Source organism: Coffea arabica, chromosome 4c (genome assembly GCF_036785885.1).
Source record: "Coffea arabica cultivar ET-39 chromosome 4c, Coffea Arabica ET-39 HiFi, whole genome shotgun sequence".
Taxonomy (NCBI): domain Eukaryota; kingdom Viridiplantae; phylum Streptophyta; class Magnoliopsida; order Gentianales; family Rubiaceae; genus Coffea; species Coffea arabica.
In genome coordinates, this window is record NC_092316.1 from 39,872,780 (window position 1) to 39,886,553 (window position 13,774).

Consider the following 13,774-nt stretch of genomic DNA (forward strand, 5'->3'; position numbering starts at 1 on the left):
GATTTGGATGTTGGTGTCTTCTGATGAAATGTAACTGGACGTCTTAGCTACCATATGCCTTTGGAATTTCAGCATTTGGACTTGTATAGACTAAGTTATAGTCATTACAGTTTTATGTGATTTGCAAACCTATTTTGGTAATTCTGGATTTGTATTTTGCATATTTGACCTAGTTGTGCTAAGATTTGGACTGAGTGGCCTTCTACATTGTTGTACTTCTGTTTCTTAGCTTCGAAACGGTGGGTCTTACACCCCCGTCCGATAATCGTAGTGAATTTGGTGCCATTACCGCATATTGAGGTCAAATACGGTTTGTGATTCTGGTACGTTTTTGGAAAGTTTATGGCTGGAACTTTGGCTTCACATTTGACTGAGTTACAAGCTGTTTGGGCTTCCGACCAAAACACCAAACTTATAGCCCTATATCAGAGCTTTCTAACGCCCTTGGAATTTCATGAATCGGATTTATAAAACCTGAGATATAGCCGAGCAAACAAGGCCTGCCAGTGAAAATGACCAGAAATCTGTTTTGGTCCTGATGACCAATTTCCGTTCCGAATTTGGATTGCCGACCTTCATAAAAGTTGTTCCATTTGGAATGAACTATCTAACTGCCAATTTTCAGCTCTTTTGACCATGTGTAGCATAGAAAACAGTTTGCAATCAAAACTGACTATTTGTGCATTGGCCAGATTTCGTAAGTGATTGTGTTTGGTTCATTTGGGACTAAAGCCTCCAATTTCAGTTCTGGATGTCTTCATAACAGTTGTTGTTCATCCTTTAAGCTTCGATATGGCATCTCATACGCCTTAATCCGATGTTTGTAGCTCAACTTATGGGTAAACTAGAAACGAGTGTCAAATCTGCCGTTTCCGCTAACGGCCGTCTCCGTTTCCGTTCGTCATATTTACGTGCGCGCGTGCCGTTTTTGCCGTTTTGCTTGTTTTAGACACGATAGTAGTCGTTTGCGATATTATGTGACACAATCTTCTATTTCAGACGGTGGTGAGCTGGGCGGAACTGGTGGGGCCCACTACTAGCTGTTCATTTCGATCCGACTTCGTACTTTTGCTATTTCAGTTTCTGGGTAAGTATTCAGGCCAGTTTGGTGTGTTTTCTTTGCTATGTGTTTGAGATATGTGAAAAGGGCACTTAGGCGAGAGTGTACTTTATCGCACTCGACCTAAACCCTAATTTGGATGTATAATTGTACTTGGCATATGTATATGAACCTTTTGGAACCAAAACCCTTGAGCTTGTGGCTCGGGGCGACTTTCGAATAAAGTTTGTGAAGTTTGCAAAGTTTGTGATTTTGAATAATTTTGTGAAGTTTGTGAGTTTGGGGCGAACTCTTGACCTGGTTGGACTATTCGAGCCGGTTAGGGCTTGGTCGAAGGCAGTCCAACTTAGTCTGAGGTCACCAAGTTTGTAGGTTCATGTTATGAACCAATTTTGTGAATCCGGTTCACCGAGAAGGTGACCAAGTTTGTGACCCGAGCTTGTGACTCAAGCTCAAGTTTGTGATTTCGTTCGCCCGGGCAAGTTTGTGAGGTGACTGGCCAGTGAGGGTGATAAGGTGTCGGTGGGTATACAAGTGAAGTTCTACGGACTATTATTTGTGGTCGACGGAGTGTCGGCAGGAGATCATGTATGGCATATGAATTGGCTTTGGAGCCACCCGTATCCTTATTATATGATGTTGTTCTTTTCTGCTTTTGCTTTACTCTTATTGTGTAATTGTTGCTACGTGAACTTATGCTTTCGCCCCTGTTTACTTACTAAGCTTTTAGCTTACCCCATTCCTTTTGTTTTCCTTAGCAGGGGCCGACGCGGGGATTTTGGCTCTTACACTAGTGTAGTTAAGTTTGTTTGTAATAGTTGGACAGTTAGGATGTTTGTTTTTGTTTTGGTGGTTTGACTCGATACTTTTGGGGAAATGTAATTATAACTCTTTTGGGGTTGTATATAGTATTCTTTTGAATTTTCTGGCTTTGATTGTTTTAAGTTTTGAGTCCTGGCGCGAGCTAGGCAGGCGGGCCGCCGATACCCTTGGGTTCGCCTTTGGGGGAAGTGGGGTCGTCACAGTTGGTATCAGAGCTTAGGCTTCAGATTCCTGTAGTGTATCCTAGGCTTGAAGTTTAGGATGCCGGACTGTGGAATTTGATTTGATTTGAAAGTCAAGCAATTGAGGGATAAAACCTAGAGCCTGCTTCGCGTGGTCTCCGCGCGGAGTGAGCTTGGGTTGAGTGGTGAATAGGTATGAAGGATTAAGTGCTCGTTCGAGCATAAGCTATGAACCCTGAAGTGTTATAGGTCTTCAATCTTTCTCATGGTATCTAAGAACCATAGATAGGTATGTCGGGTAGGAAGTTCGATTTGTAGATGGTTTACTCTTGGGACTGGCCAGCTTGAGATGTGAACTATCTTATTTCGGATTCTTGTGCCCGAATACTCCAGAATTGAGGCGATGCAAGCTACTAGGTACTTGAGACTTGTATTTTGGAAACATGAACAGGTTTTGCCTGACTAGAATGCGTACAAAAGGTCAACGGACATCTAGTTTGGATAGTAAGGGACGTGAGAGATCAGACGGTCTGATACTGGGACGACTTCACCTTTTCCTTTTGGTTCGCCCGTATATTACGACTACCTAAAGTTAGTATATGTGTTTGTGTACATGCTTATCTGTCCAACTTGATATGTATTTGTATACTTGCTTGTCCGTCTTTTGATATGGCGTGTTATGTGTGATATGTTATTTGTGTAATTGGTATGTTGGATTTTGTTATTGTAGTCAATTTACTGCATTCATTCATTAAAGTACCTTTTTGGAAAGAAAAGAGAGAGAAGGGAAAACTATATATATATGTGTGTATATATGTGGAAGGAAGACATAGTCGCGGACATGGTCATAACTGTGGAATAAAACGAGGCCGAGAGTCAAGAGAAGAAAGGGAGGAAACAATAGCTGAACAAAACATGGACCGAGAATGCCACTTGTGGTCAAGAATTGATTATGACCCATTGTTTTGCCCGACAGGCTACCATCTGAGTTCCAGCAATTTTGTGAGATGGCACATTGGGTTGAGGTGTATAAGGAAATTACGGTTCTTCAAGACGAAATAGAAGTCCAAAAGAAACTAGTCGCATACTGGGAAGGGCGATGGAAGCACGAGTATTCAGAGAAAATTGAGCTCTTGCACAAGAACTTAGAGCTAAAAAGGAAATACGAAGGGATTTCCGGGGAGGCCTTAGCAATGGCACAGAGCACTACTTCTATGGGGGTTCCAGAGAAAACTCAAAGGACAGAAATATCAAGGCCGCAAGTGAAGACCTTCCATGCAAAGAAAAGGAGCGCATCTCTTGAGAATCAAAGGCCAGAACCGAGTAAGCGAGGTAGGTCATCTGCTAAGAAGGGTCGTGGAGCGGGTGGTGTGACAATTTGTGGTTATTGTAGAAAATCCAATCATATTGAAGTGAATTGTTGGAGAAAGGGGATGAGATGTCTGCGCTGTGGGAACGCCAAGCACCAAATTGCTAATTGCCCGGGTTTATTGCACGAAAAGAAAGGAACTCAGCAATTAACCCAGACCGACCCTGGACCGTCAACTAGAGAAGGGACTGGAATGAAGAGCCTCGTTTCTTTTAAGAACGTGGAAGGTACAGGCTACTGGTTACTTTAGATTTGATAGATTCCGTTCATAGAAATTTCGAGGACGAAATTGTCCTAAGTGGGGAAGATTGTGAGGCCCCAGTTCATTCTACGTTGATATATTCATTAATTGGGCAGTAACGTTTGGTTTTGGGAGTATTTCGAAAATCCTAAGTAGGGATTAAGATTTAAACCCTAAGTTCCGGTTAAGATTGAAAACCCTTTTTTTTTACATTTTCTTTATTAGAAAATTCCCCAGATAATTTTTATGAGTAAATATAGTTTTAGATGATTTTTCTAGTATTGGTTAGATTTTGAGAAATTAAGAACGTATATCGGACGTGGGACCCACTAGTGCGAAAAGTTCGGAAAAATTCGGCCAATTAGGTTAAATTCCGGATACTGTGTAAAATTTATCGGGTGTTAAGAGATAAATAGAGAGTGAGATATGATTGATGTGAGAGAGAAAAGAAAGGACAGGAATGCATTAATGGTGGTGACAAGTGTCACCATTTCATTGGAGAAGACTTAAGAATTACTATTTGTGACGGCCCCACCTCTCCCTAGGGCATACCCCAGGGTTCGGCGGACCGCCTGCCCAACTCTCGCCGGGACTCAGTCGTTCACTAAAGCCCTCAAATGAATTACAAGAATAAACCTCAAATATACATCACATGGTCCACAAATATACATCCAAGTCTCCAATAATTACATGCCACAAATGCAGCGGAAACTGATTCCAATCGTGGAACGTATACTTACATCCATATCAATTTCAAATATTTATACAAGACCAACTCTTACATAAAATAGATCCAAACTTAAACTGTACACGATATAAGCCATCCAGTCACGTGAATAAGCACTCCAAGCTTTTCTTCGCCTTGAGCCCTGTGGGGGGGGAAATAAAACATTTTTGGGGTGAGCTAGAAGCTCAGCGAGTAACCAGAAAATCAGTAATCAAATCGGTTTAACAATATTTCTTTTCAATGATGTCATAAATCAAATGATAAGTCCAGAAACGATTACAGCATTTACAAAACAGTAAATATGGATTATCAATAATTCAAGAAACATTTACAATGGAAAGCGATAGTAACATTCATGAAAGGATACATTCATTCTCCTGACATTTCCTCGCTCATTTGATCATTTATTTCATTTCATTCACCCCGTCCCTGGCTTTTGGCCAGGCTCCACCAACCTACATAGGTAATACTCGAGTATACCAAACGTTCACCCAAGTTCCTAATCGCCTGACCGAGTCCGCTTCTGGCTCAAGACGACCGGTAACAAGGGGCAATGGCCAGTTCAGCCCAAAAGGCTTACATTCATGCGCAAGTACATTTCAATCGAAAATTTCACATTTATCGAGGTCGAGTGCGATAAAGTACACACTCGCCTCGAAAACTCGTTTTGGAAATCATTATAAGCGCTTAACACGTTATCAACCAAAATACAAATCATGAAGTCAAGAAATATAGCAAACAAGGCACACTCACATGCCAGCACGCATGATATGCAAGAAAACATTTCAAAAGTAACTTTGGAAACAGTTCAAAAGTAAATAACGTAAGAAACGGTTCATAAATAACTTTAGAAGTAGTTTGAGGTCACTCACCTCCACGGCTCAGAAATCATCCATCATGTATCATTGCCTTGCTCAAAACCAAGTCTTAGATCACAAACTCAATGCAAACTAGTCCTTTAAAAGTTCGGACAGCACTTCCCCTGAATTTGCTTACTTTTCCAGCCGTCAAGGCTTCATTATTTCCTCAGCCAGTTCCAAAGTCACACAAATAAGTTCATCCAATATCCATTCAGCAAGTTCCAAGTAGTACTAGTACAAGTCAAGCTAGGGAAAAGTCCGGAAATGAAGGTTAAGCTCAAAACCAGAAAAACAGTTTTGACGTCATTTTGCGGTAATGGTACCAAATGCGCTATGATTGTCGGATGAAGGTGCAAGACCCACCATTTTGAAGATAAGAAACAGGGCTACAACAATGTAGAAGGCCACTCAATCCAAATCCTAGCACAACTAGGTCAAATATGCCAAATACTAACCCAGAATTCCTAAAACAGGTTCACAAAACACAAAAAACTGTAATCGGTATATCTCAGTCCATACAAGTCCAAATGCCGAAATTCCAAAGGCATAAGTTAGCTAAGACATCCAACTACATTTCATCAGAAGACACCAACTTCAAAATCCAAACCAAAACCAGTCAAAATGGCCAATTACTATCGCAGTTTTCGCATTCTGTCCAAAGCAGAACAGCTACAGTAATTTCGTCATAACTCATTCTACATTAATCCAAATGACCTGAAATTTTACAGGCACCTCCAACACATCAATACCTACAACTTTCATGTTTTAAGCAAAGTCTAATTCGGCCTCTAACCCAGTGATCTAAAACCGGACAGAATTGGGATTTTATGAACCCTAACTTTCCATTTTTCACACCAAATCCAAAATTGATTGCATTTAACCACAATTCACACTCACTAGAGTCATTTCCAACCATTACAATTCATCATACAAGCCCCCAACATCAAGATCATATTAAACCAGAAAAATTCCCAATAAAATAAAAACTTCACCAAAACAAGCCAAATCAAGAGATAAATCACATTTTCAAACACTCAAGCCACTTCTAAGCATCATATAACCATTATTAGAGGTAGTAGGGTGTTCAAGCAACACTTACCAAGAAATCAAGAGAGAGAGGGATTGTGGACACCTTAGCTTCTCCAAAAAATTTCACCAAATCACTTACTAGCACCAACTAGAGGGAATTTATGGAGTAGAAACTAGTTTAAGTAATTTTCTTGGAAGATTTGAGCTAGTTTGAAGCTTGAAACTTGGAGAAGTTTTCTTCCTTTTCCTTGCAAGAGGTTCGGCCATGAGAGAGAAGAAATGGTGATTTTTGTGAAATTTTAAGATATTTAATCACTTGGTAAAAAAAGTCAAAAAGTGAATAGTGTCCAACCAATCAAATGGTGACACTTGTCACTTCATAAATGAATCTCTATCTCTTTGTTTCCCCCTCATACCAATCCAAATAACATCCTCTACTTATCTCTTAACACCCGATAAATTAACTCCAGTATCCAAAACTTAACCTTATTGGCCGAATTTTTTCGAACTTTTCGCACTAGTGGGTCCCACGTCCATTATACACTCTTAATTTTCCAAAAACTCTCCAATACTAGAAAAACCATCTAAAAACAATAATTACTCATAAAATTCACTAAGAAAATATTTCTACGCCAGAAAATGCAGAAAACATGCAATTAAGGGGAAATAAACCCTAGGAAAATAATTAGGGTTTTACGGGTTCTCACACTATTCATTTTCTTGACTTTTTTGACCAAAAGATTAAATATCCAAAAATTGCTCAAAAATCACCATTTTCTTCCTTGTGTTGGCCGGCCCTTTCTCTCTCAAAGAAGAAGGAAATTCTTCAACTTTCAAGCTTCCAATTGGACCAAAATCCACCAAATCAAGAGTTTAAGTTAGTTTTACTCCATACAATCTTTCCTTTTGGTGATATTGGTTGGTTTATTGAAGCTTTTTGGAAGAGCTAAGGTGTCCATCATCTTCCTCTCTCTTGTTATTAGGTGAGTGATGCTTCAACCTTTTCCCTATACTTAATGATGGTTTTTTTTTGCTTAATGGTGGCTTGAGTGATGGAATATATGATTTATTTCTTGATTTGAAGAGTTTTGGTGAAGTTTTTATTTTATTGGGAATTTTTCTGGTTTAATATGAATGGGATGTTGTGGCCTTGTATGATGAATGGTAATGGACTATAATGACACTAGTGGGTGTGAATTGTGGATAAATGCAACCAATTATGGATTTGGATTGGAAAATGAAAAGTTAGGGTTCATAAAACCCCAATTCTGTCCGGTTTTGGATCATAGGGTTAGAGGCCGAATTTGACTTTGCTCAAAACATGAAAGTTGTAGGTATTGATGTGTTTGAGGTGCCTGTAAAATTTCAGGTCATTTGGATTGATGTAGAATGAGATATGACGAAATTACTGTAGCTGTTCTGCTTTGGACAGAATGCGAAAACTGTACTGGTAATTGTCCATTTTGACTGGAATTGGTTTGGATTTGGATGTTGGTGTCTTCTGATGAAATGTAACTGGACGTCTTAGCTACCATATGCCTTTGGAATTTCAGCATTTGGACTTGTATAGACTAAGTTATAGTCATTACAGTTTTATGTGATTTGCAAACCTATTTTGGTAATTCTGGATTTGTATTTTGCATATTTGACCTAGTTGTGCTAAGATTTGGACTGAGTGGCCTTCTACATTGTTGTACTTCTGTTTCTTAGCTTCGAAACGGTGGGTCTTACACCCCCGTCCGATAATCGTAGTGAATTTGGTGCCATTACCGCATATTGAGGTCAAATACGGTTTGTGATTCTGGTACGTTTTTGGAAAGTTTATGGCTGGAACTTTGGCTTCACATTTGACTGAGTTACAAGCTGTTTGGGCTTCCGACCAAAACACCAAACTTATAGCCCTATATCAGAGCTTTCTAACGCCCTTGGAATTTCATGAATCGGATTTATAAAACCTGAGATATAGCCGAGCAAACAAGGCCTGCCAGTGAAAATGACCAGAAATCTGTTTTGGTCCTGATGACCAATTTCCGTTCCGAATTTGGATTGCCGACCTTCATAAAAGTTGTTCCATTTGGAATGAACTATCTAACTGCCAATTTTCAGCTCTTTTGACCATGTGTAGCATAGAAAACAGTTTGCACTCAAAACTGACTATTTGTGCATTGGCCAGATTTCGTAAGTGATTGTGTTTGGTTCATTTGGGACTAAAGCCTCCAATTTCAGTTCTGGATGTCTTCATAACAGTTGTTGTTCATCCTTTAAGCTTCGATATGGCATCTCATACGCCTTAATCCGATGTTTGTAGCTCAACTTATGGGTAAACTAGAAACGAGTGTCAAATCTGCCGTTTCCGCTAACGGCCGTCTCCGTTTCCGTTCGTCATATTTACGTGCGCGCGTGCCGTTTTTGCCGTTTTGCTTGTTTTAGACACGATAGTAGTCGTTTGCGATATTATGTGACACAATCTTCTATTTCAGACGGTGGTGAGCTGGGCGGAACTGGTGGGGCCCACTACTAGCTGTTCATTTCGATCCGACTTCGTACTTTTGCTATTTCAGTTTCTGGGTAAGTATTCAGGCCAGTTTGGTGTGTTTTCTTTGCTATGTGTTTGAGATATGTGAAAAGGGCACTTAGGCGAGAGTGTACTTTATCGCACTCGACCTAAACCCTAATTTGGATGTATAATTGTACTTGGCATATGTATATGAACCTTTTGGAACCAAAACCCTTGAGCTTGTGGCTCGGGGCGACTTTCGAATAAAGTTTGTGAAGTTTGCAAAGTTTGTGATTTTGAATAATTTTGTGAAGTTTGTGAGTTTGGGGCGAACTCTTGACCTGGTTGGACTATTCGAGCCGGTTAGGGCTTGGTCGAAGGCAGTCCAACTTAGTCTGAGGTCACCAAGTTTGTAGGTTCATGTTATGAACCAATTTTGTGAATCCGGTTCACCGAGAAGGTGACCAAGTTTGTGACCCGAGCTTGTGACTCAAGCTCAAGTTTGTGATTTCGTTCGCCCGGGCAAGTTTGTGAGGTGACTGGCCAGTGAGGGTGATAAGGTGTCGGTGGGTATACAAGTGAAGTTCTACGGACTATTATTTGTGGTCGACGGAGTGTCGGCAGGAGATCATGTATGGCATATGAATTGGCTTTGGAGCCACCCGTATCCTTATTATATGATGTTGTTCTTTTCTGCTTTTGCTTTACTCTTATTGTGTAATTGTTGCTACGTGAACTTATGCTTTCGCCCCTGTTTACTTACTAAGCTTTTAGCTTACCCCATTCCTTTTGTTTTCCTTAGCAGGGGCCGACGCGGGGATTTTGGCTCTTACACTAGTGTAGTTAAGTTTGTTTGTAATAGTTGGACAGTTAGGATGTTTGTTTTTGTTTTGGTGGTTTGACTCGATACTTTTGGGGAAATGTAATTATAACTCTTTTGGGGTTGTATATAGTATTCTTTTGAATTTTCTGGCTTTGATTGTTTTAAGTTTTGAGTCCTGGCGCGAGCTAGGCAGGCGGGCCGCCGATACCCTTGGGTTCGCCTTTGGGGGAAGTGGGGTCGTCACAGTTGGTATCAGAGCTTAGGCTTCAGATTCCTGTAGTGTATCCTAGGCTTGAAGTTTAGGATGCCGGACTGTGGAATTTGATTTGATTTGAAAGTCAAGCAATTGAGGGATAAAACCTAGAGCCTGCTTCGCGTGGTCTCCGCGCGGAGTGAGCTTGGGTTGAGTGGTGAATAGGTATGAAGGATTAAGTGCTCGTTCGAGCATAAGCTATGAACCCTGAAGTGTTATAGGTCTTCAATCTTTCTCATGGTATCTAAGAACCATAGATAGGTATGTCGGGTAGGAAGTTCGATTTGTAGATGGTTTACTCTTGGGACTGGCCAGCTTGAGATGTGAACTATCTTATTTCGGATTCTTGTGCCCGAATACTCCAGAATTGAGGCGATGCAAGCTACTAGGTACTTGAGACTTGTATTTTGGAAACATGAACAGGTTTTGCCTGACTAGAATGCGTACAAAAGGTCAACGGACATCTAGTTTGGATAGTAAGGGACGTGAGAGATCAGACGGTCTGATACTGGGACGACTTCACCTTTTCCTTTTGGTTCGCCCGTATATTACGACCACCTAAAGTTAGTATATGTGTTTGTGTACATGCTTATCTGTCCAACTTGATATGTAATTGTATACTTGCTTGTCCGTCTTTTGATATGGCGTGTTATGTGTGATATGTTATTTGTGTAATTGGTATGTTGGATTTTGTTATTGTAGTCAATTTACTGCATTCATTCATTAAAGTACCTTTTTGGAAAGAAAAGAGAGAGAAGGGAAAACTATATATATATGTGTGTATATATGTGGAAGGAAGACATAGTCGCGGACATGGTCATAACTGTGGAATAAAACGAGGCCGAGAGTCAAGAGAAGAAAGGGAGGAAACAATAGCTGAACAAAACATGGACCGAGAATGCCACTTGTGGTCAAGAATTGATTATGACCCATTGTTTTGCCCGATAGGCTACCATCTGAGTTCCAGCAATTTTGTGAGATGGCACATTGGGTTGAGGTGTATAAGGAAATTACGGTTCTTCAAGACGAAATAGAAGTCCAAAAGAAACTAGTCGCATACTGGGAAGGGCGATGGAAGCACGAGTATTCAGAGAAAATTGAGCTCTTGCACAAGAACTTAGAGCTAAAAAGGAAATACGAAGGGATTTCCGGGGAGGCCTTAGCAATGGCACAGAGCACTACTTCTATGGGGGTTCCAGAGAAAACTCAAAGGACAGAAATATCAAGGCCGCAAGTGAAGACCTTCCATGCAAAGAAAAGGAGCGCATCTCTTGAGAATCAAAGGCCAGAACCGAGTAAGCGAGGTAGGTCATCTGCTAAGAAGGGTCGTGGAGCGGGTGGTGTGACAATTTGTGGTTATTGTAGAAAATCCAATCATATTGAAGTGAATTGTTGGAGAAAGGGGATGAGATGTCTGCGCTGTGGGAACGCCAAGCACCAAATTGCTAATTGCCCGGGTTTATTGCACGAAAAGAAAGGAACTCAGCAATTAACCCAGACCGACCCTGGACCGTCAACTAGAGAAGGGACTGGAATGAAGAGCCTCGTTTCTTTTAAGAACGTGGAAGGTACAGGCTACTGGTTACTTTAGATTTGATAGATTCCGTTCATAGAAATTTCGAGGACGAAATTGTCCTAAGTGGGGAAGATTGTGAGGCCCCAGTTCATTCTACGTTGATATATTCATTAATTGGGCAGTAACGTTTGGTTTTGGGAGTATTTCGAAAATCCTAAGTAGGGATTAAGATTTAAACCCTAAGTTCCGGTTAAGATTGAAAACCCTTTTTTTTTACATTTTCTTTATTAGAAAATTCCCCAGATAATTTTTATGAGTAAATATAGTTTTAGATGATTTTTCTAGTATTGGTTAGATTTTGAGAAATTAAGAACGTATATCGGACGTGGGACCCACTAGTGCGAAAAGTTCGGAAAAATTCGGCCAATTAGGTTAAATTCCGGATACTGTGTAAAATTTATCGGGTGTTAAGAGATAAATAGAGAGTGAGATATGATTGATGTGAGAGAGAAAAGAAAGGACAGGAATGCATTAATGGTGGTGACAAGTGTCACCATTTCATTGGAGAAGACTTAAGAATTACTATTTGTGACGGCCCCACCTCTCCCTAGGGCATACCCCAGGGTTCGGCGGACCGCCTGCCCAACTCTCGCCGGGACTCAGTCGTTCACTAAAGCCCTCAAATGAATTACAAGAATAAACCTCAAATATACATCACATGGTCCACAAATATACATCCAAGTCTCCAATAATTACATGCCACAAATGCAGCGGAAACTGATTCCAATCGTGGAACGTATACTTACATCCATATCAATTTCAAATATTTATACAAGACCAACTCTTACATAAAATAGATCCAAACTTAAACTGTACACGATATAAGCCATCCAGTCACGTGAATAAGCACTCCAAGCTTTTCTTCGCCTTGAGCCCTGTGGGGGGGGAAATAAAACATTTTTGGGGTGAGCTAGAAGCTCAGCGAGTAACCAGAAAATCAGTAATCAAATCGGTTTAACAATATTTCTTTTCAATGATGTCATAAATCAAATGATAAGTCCAGAAACGATTACAGCATTTACAAAACAGTAAATATGGATTATCAATAATTCAAGAAACATTTACAATGGAAAGCGATAGTAACATTCATGAAAGGATACATTCATTCTCCTGACATTTCCTCGCTCATTTGATCATTTATTTCATTTCATTCACCCCGTCCCTGGCTTTTGGCCAGGCTCCACCAACCTACATAGGTAATACTCGAGTATACCAAACGTTCACCCAAGTTCCTAATCGCCTGACCGAGTCCGCTTCTGGCTCAAGACGACCGGTAACAAGGGGCAATGGCCAGTTCAGCCCAAAAGGCTTACATTCATGCGCAAGTACATTTCAATCGAAAATTTCACATTTATCGAGGTCGAGTGCGATAAAGTACACACTCACCTCGAAAACTCGTTTTGGAAATCATTATAAGCGCTTAACACGTTATCAACCAAAATACAAATCATGAAGTCAAGAAATATAGCAAACAAGGCACACTCACATGCCAGCACGCATGATATGCAAGAAAACATTTCAAAAGTAACTTTGGAAACAGTTCAAAAGTAAATAACGTAAGAAACGGTTCATAAATAACTTTAGAAGTAGTTTGAGGTCACTCACCTCCACGGCTCAGAAATCATCCATCATGTATCATTGCCTTGCTCAAAACCAAGTCTTAGATCACAAACTCAATGCAAACTAGTCCTTTAAAAGTTCGGACAGCACTTCCCCTGAATTTGCTTACTTTTCCAGCCGTCAAGGCTTCATTATTTCCTCAGCCAGTTCCAAAGTCACACAAATAAGTTCATCCAATATCCATTCAGCAAGTTCCAAGTAGTACTAGTACAAGTCAAGCTAGGGAAAAGTCCGGAAATGAAGGTTAAGCTCAAAACCAGAAAAACAGTTTTGACGTCATTTTGCGGTAATGGTACCAAATGCGCTATGATTGTCGGATGAAGGTGCAAGACCCACCATTTTGAAGATAAGAAACAGGGCTACAACAATGTAGAAGGCCACTCAATCCAAATCCTAGCACAACTAGGTCAAATATGCCAAATACTAACCCAGAATTCCTAAAACAGGTTCACAAAACACAAAAAACTGTAATCGGTATATCTCAGTCCATACAAGTCCAAATGCCGAAATTCCAAAGGCATAAGTTAGCTAAGACATCCAACTACATTTCATCAGAAGACACCAACTTCAAAATCCAAACCAAAACCAGTCAAAATGGCCAATTACTATCGCAGTTTTCGCATTCTGTCCAAAGCAGAACAGCTACAGTAATTTCGTCATAACTCATTCTACATTAATCCAAATGACCTGAAATTTTACAGGCACCTCCAACACA